Consider the following 6,420-nt stretch of genomic DNA (forward strand, 5'->3'; position numbering starts at 1 on the left):
ATTCCTCTTTACAAAACTGTTCCAAGTTCAGCAATATTCTTGAGACGTCTGGTGTGAACTGCTCTCGAGGTCATGCCACAGCATCTCAAAACGGGTTGAGGTCAGGACTGACTGGGCCACTCCAGAAGGTGTATTTTCCTTCTATTGAAGCCATTCTGTTGTTGATTTACTTCTGTGTTTTGGGTCGTTGTCCTGTTGCGTCACCCAACTTCTGTAGAGCCTCAATTGGCGGACAGAGCCTTACATTCTCCTGCAAAATGTCTAAATAAATAAAAATTGGGAATTAATTTCCCGTCGATGATAAACAAGCTGTCCAGGCCCTGAGGCAGAAAATCAGTCCCAAACCATGATGCTCCCTCCACCATACTTTACAGTTGGGATGAGGTTGATGTTGGCATGCTGCGCCTTTTTTTCTCCACACATCATTGTTTGTTCCTTCCAAACAACTCAACTGTCCACAGAATATTTTGCCAGATGCACTGTGGAACATCCAGGTGCTCTTTTGCGAACTTCCGACATGCAGCAATGGATTTTTTTGGACAGTAGTGGCTTCTTTTGTAGTGTCCTCCCATGAACACTATTCTTGTTTAGTGTTTTACATATCATAGACTCGTCAGAGATGTTAGCACGTTCCAGAGATTTCTGTAAGTCGTTAGCTGACACTAGGATTCTTAACCTCATTGGGCATTCTGCTCTGTGCTCTTGCAGTCATCTTTGCAGGACGGCCACTCCTAGGAAGAATACCAACAGTGCTGAACTTTCTCCATTTATAGACAAATTGTCTTAACGTGGACTGATGAACATCAAGGCTCTTAAAAATATTTTTGTTGAACCCTTTCCAGCTTTATGCAAGTCCACTATTCTTAATCTGAGGTTCTGAGATCTTTTGTTTGAGGCATGGTTCACGTCAGGCAATGCATCTTGTGAATAGCAAGAAAACAATAGTTTTTTTATAGGGCAAGGCAGCTCTAACCAACATCTCCAATCTCATCTCATTGTTTGGACTCCAGGTTAGTCATTAGCCTAGGGCTTCACATAATTTAATCATTCAGTTTAGGTTGGAAAAGGTATGTATTTCTCTTGTCTATATTGAATACAATAATTTCTGCGTTATTAGTTTAAGCACACTATGTTTGTCTATTGTTTTGACCTAGATGAAGATCAGATCAAATTTGATGACCAATATAATCCAGGTAATTCCAAAGAGTTCACATATTTTCTCTTGCCACTGTACAACAATTCTGCTGATTCATACAGTTGAAGTCGTAAGTTTACATACACCTTAGCCATATACATTTACAATTTATACATTTACCGTTTTTCACAATTCCTGACATTTAATTCGAGTAAATATTCCCTGTTTTAGGTCAGTTAGGATCACCACTTTATTTTAAGAATGTGAAATGTCAGAACAATAGAAAGAATGGGATTCTATGGGATTGAGGTCAGGGCTTTGTGTTGGCCACTCCAATACCCTGACTTTGTTGTCCTTAAGTCATTTTGCCACAACTTTGGAAGAATACTTGGGGTCATTGTCCATTCGGAAGACCCATTTGAGACCAAACTTTAACTTCCTGACTGATGTCTTCAGATGTTGCTTCAATATATACATGTGACTTTCCGTTCTCATGATGCCATCTATTTTGTGAAGTGCACCAGTCCCTCCTGCAGCAAACCACCCCACAACATGATGCTGCAACCCCCATGCTTCACGTTTGGGATGGTGTTCTTCGGCTTGCAAGCCTCCCCCTTTTTCCTCCAAACATAACTATGGTCATTATGGCCAAACAGTTCTATTTTTGTTTCATCATACCAGAGGACATTTCTCCAAAAAGTACGATCTTTGTCCCCATGTGCAGATGCAAACCGTAGTGTGGATTTGTTAATGCCGATTTTGGAGCAGTGGCTTCTTCCTTGCAGAGAAGACTTTCAGCTTATGTCGATATTGGACTTGTTTTACTGTGGATATAGATACTTTTGTACCCGTTTCCGTCAGCATCTTCACAAGGTCCTTTGCTGTTCTGGGATTGATTTGTACTTTTCGCACCAAAGTATATTAATCTCTAGGACACAGAACGTGTCTCCTTCCTGAGCGGTATGACGGCTGCGTGGTCCCATGGTGTTTATACTTGCATACTATTGTTTGTACAGATGAACGTGGTGTGGTACCTTCAGGCATTTGGAAATTGCTCCCAAGGATGAACCAGACTTGTGGAGGTCTACAATTTGTTTTCTGAGGTCTTGGCTGATTTCTTTTGATTTTCCCATGATGTCAAGCAAAGAGGCACTGAGTTTGAAGGTAGACCTTGAAATACATCCACAGGTACACCTCCAATTGACTCAAATTATGTTAATTAGCCTATCAGACGCTTCTAAAGCCATAGCATAATTTTCTGGACTTTCTCAAGCTATTTAAAGGCACAGTCAACTTAGTGTATGTAAACTTCTGACCCACTGGAATTGTGATACAGTGAATTATCAGTGAAATAATCTGTCTGTAAACAAAAGTTAGAAAAATGACTTGTTTCATGGACAAAGTAGATATCCTAACCGACTTGCCAAAACTATAGTATTTAAAAAATAAATTTGTGGAGTGTTTGAAAAACAAGTTTTAATGACTCCAACCTAAGCGTATGTAAACCTCTGACTTCAACTGTTTCTGGTTTCTATAAAGTGTATTAAGTTTAAACATGGCTCTGGATAATGGCCTGTAGAGATTTCTAATTTATGAAACATGAAGACTAAATGCTAAGTTGTAAGAGCTAGGTTATTGTTGACAGCTTATGCTGATTCATGTTTAGCAATTCACATGTAATATCCACCAATGCCAGAGTGCAACAGGTCACAAGAGTTCATCTCATGCCTCTTTCCTTATCTCTCGCAGTTCATGACATCATATCGCTAATTTATTAACTTCTGACAAAATAGACTAATTAAAAACAGCCATCAAACAATATACCTAACATATAAACAATGTCCTATTACACTAATAATAAGAAACAGATATACAATTCTAAGACATGAACTAAATTCAGACTCTAGCCCATTTTGTACACAAGGAGCCTACCATTACTCCCTATGGTCCAAGGACCTTATATGCCATATTCAGAGGTAAACTGGCTCTGGCTGACAAAAAAGTCAAATACTCAACCTAAACACAAATCGATTCTCAAATTATAATCTCTGTTATAATCTCCACCCGGCACAGCCAGACGAGGACTGGCCACCCCTCATAGCCTGGTTCCTCTCTAGGTTTCTTCATAGGTGCTGGCCTTTCTAGGGAGTTGTTCCTAGCCACTGTGCTTCTACACCTGCATCGCTTGCTGTTTGGGGTTTTAGGCTGGGTTTCTGTACAGCACTTTGTGACATCAGCTGATGTAATGAGGGCTATATAAATACATTTGATTCATTGATTGAAATGGCAATACAGTTCTAGAAACATAAAGCCCTTCACTTTCATATGACATCAAAATGATTTCACAAATCAAAATATACACTGTTTTAACCGGCTTTAATCACAGTTACAGCCTTCAGTATTTTTCAATGACAACACGTTTCTGGCGGCCTTCTTCTGTTACACACAAGTTTTCGTTCCGAGCATGCTAGACAGCTAATTAGCACTGTATTCTGTGTGTCTTCCGTAAACACGCAGAGTAACATGGAGATATGGACATGTGGGAACACTAACCATATAAAAAGGTGTAACAATTGTACCTTTTTCCCCCCCCATTATTATTATTTCATGATGGAATGAAAGATAAGGTCCTTAATGCTTCCAAAACCATACCACAAGTAGTGTTAATGTTCAGAGAGCGTCGTGCCCTTAACAAAACTCCCACACAAAAGACGCCTTCACCCAATGAGTCATGATCAAGGGCTACATTTAGTCAAGCAATGCCCAGAGATCAAACAAAGCTTGAAAATGTTTAGCTAGCTATAGGTAGTCATCAACAATACGTCACAATATGGTGCAGAGCGTTCGATTTGGCTACTGGGGGCCAAGGAGCCTCCCAGCTCATCTAAAACCATTGATAACCAATTTAAACGCTGTTCTCAGGGGGATTATTAAATACATGTTTATAACTATTTGTTTTTAATACCATGACCTCAGGAAGAGCATAGTCGGAACTACACATTTCCGATTATTCCAAATGTAGCCATATCAGAGTTATACAGCAAGTAACGTTTACTGCCTGCTGTTCATGATGAGTAAACGCAAATGTATCATGTAACTTCAGATAAATTAGAGTAGCCTATCCATTTGCCATGTAGCTAACTAAGCAAACAACATGTGTCATTTATCTTGCTTCATCATAAGGCTTTTGGAAAGAGCTTGACATAAGCAAGTTCTTGTCCTAGTAAAGAGGTCAGTTAAACTTCTGTTATCACCACTAGAAATGGCAAGCAAATCAAACAATATTTGGATATAGCCATCTAGCTTAACCCCTGAAAGTTAGCCAACCAGGCATATTGACGTGATCGGTTATTAGCTAGCTAGCCGATTTGACGTGGTCCATCAAAGTAGCCTAGCTATCATGTCTGTCATCCGCAATCGTGATTAAACACTTAAACCATGTTGAAAAGGGGATAATGTTCGGTAACTTTGCTAGGTTGGAGAAAAATATACATAAAACGTCTACTTAACACTATGTTTAGGCGACTGTATAACGTTTCTACCGGTAGCTTTAAAATTAAACATGATCAGCTAATAGTACATCAGCAAATGGTCCCGTCCCTTCTGCTGCTTGGCATGCAGAGTGCACAAATAATAGGACATTTACCTAAACCACTCATCCTTGTCAGGTAAAGTTCACTTGTATTTTATATCACTCAAATATCCAGTTAATGGTGGCCAATAGAGAGCTACCGTCAGGCTACTCTCGTATCTGAAATTGCATTATCAATTGACGTTTACTTACCATGAAAAGCATCCAGTTACTTGCTGTATAACTGACGCTAGAGCTATGCGAAATGGTTTTGCATGGAATAATCGGACATTTGTAGTTCTTACTATGTTCTTCAATAATTGATGCTTACAACCAAATCGTTAACATTTAACAATCCTTTGAACGGCACGCAGTTGTCAATTGTTTTAGCCGTCTCCTTGCCCAGTTGCCCCTGGAGGCGGCAAATGTAACGCTCTGCACCTTATTGTGACCTTTAATTGATAACGACCTATATAAATTGAAATGTTGCTTGACCACGACATTAGCAATCAAATACCAAACTACTAACGTTAGCTGCTACTAGCTGACTCTACAAAGTGACAAGTGGCAAAGCTGTTAACTAAAACACTAGAAACAGTGTTTTGTAAACTTATAAACTAAATAGCAAAATATAACTATTTATCCATTAGCTAGATAGCTAAGGTTAGCTATACTTGCTGAAAACTATTAGTTCTAACGTTAACGTTATACAGTAGTAACGTTACTTGCTTGACAGTTGGTTAGTTAGCTGAACTGGCCTTGTCGAGCTACTTGGCTATCTAAATTTGAAATAAACTTAACATGAATGCTGTCAAGGAAACGGCACTTTACTATATAAAACATAACTAACTTTCAGCTAGCTACTTACTTCTCGTCTTCACCGTCAAGCAAAACCACAGTGTACAACACAATGGGGAAACTTTACCGTGCCGTCACTCAGTAGGACGAAACCAAAACAGTTTTCTCAAGGGGTTTAGTACTTACTACTCAAGAGTGAAAAAATTGATATACAAGTCACGACATGCTATCGGTTGAAAAGGTCAGATCACGTGTACAAAAAGACACCATAGAATCAACCATTATTTTTTGTCTAGCAATTAAATTAACTATACTTATTTGCTTATTCACGATATTTTCTGAGTATCTCACTTTGAAGAATACACATTTTAAGAAATGGACTAGTCCAGAAAGACATTACCTAATGACGTGCACATAACTGGAATAGTACAACACAGATCACAGTGCAGTGGGCCAGGAGTCAAGGTTATGTAATCCACCCAATAGTACAAACTGTCTGCACATCCCTGAAACAAATTACCTTCAGTCATATTGAAGGTATCCTCGCATAATGAAAGATTAAGGCGGGTAGCCTAGTGGTTAGAGCATTAGACTAGTAACCGAAAGATCAAATCCCTAAACTGGGTTATACTGCCCCTGAACAAAGAAGTTAACCCACTGTTCCACAGGTAGGCAGTCATTGTAAATATGAATTGGTTCTTAACTGTCTTGCCTAGTTAAATAAAGTGTATTTTGATTGTTGATAGTACCAAGAACAGATAGTAGTGTAGCACAGACCTGTACCTTATGGGATGATATCCATGGAATCAATAAATCTGTCAAGCCTTGTGGTATCTCTCTCTCTCACACACACACACACACACACACACACACACACACACACACACACACACACACACACACACACACACACACA

At 39.2% G+C, this 6,420-nt stretch overlaps 1 protein-coding gene across 2 annotated transcripts in view; it reads right to left on the minus strand.

Moving 5' to 3' along the window:
* LOC118386695 (NADPH--cytochrome P450 reductase) overlaps positions 1-5,721 on the minus strand; it is a 49,929-nt gene extending 44,208 nt beyond the window's left edge. The window contains exon 1 of one of the 2 annotated variants that reach the window (XM_035774427.2): positions 5,575-5,721. The gene's annotated coding sequence lies outside the window, so the exon portion shown is untranslated. Of the gene's footprint in view, positions 1-4,919; positions 5,094-5,574 lie in introns of those variants that run through there. The other variant, XM_035774437.2, reaches the window with a different exon arrangement.
* Positions 5,722-6,420: the final 699 nt, after the last annotated feature.

Source organism: Oncorhynchus keta, chromosome 1 (assembly GCF_023373465.1).
Source record: "Oncorhynchus keta strain PuntledgeMale-10-30-2019 chromosome 1, Oket_V2, whole genome shotgun sequence".
Classification (NCBI taxonomy): domain Eukaryota; kingdom Metazoa; phylum Chordata; class Actinopteri; order Salmoniformes; family Salmonidae; genus Oncorhynchus; species Oncorhynchus keta.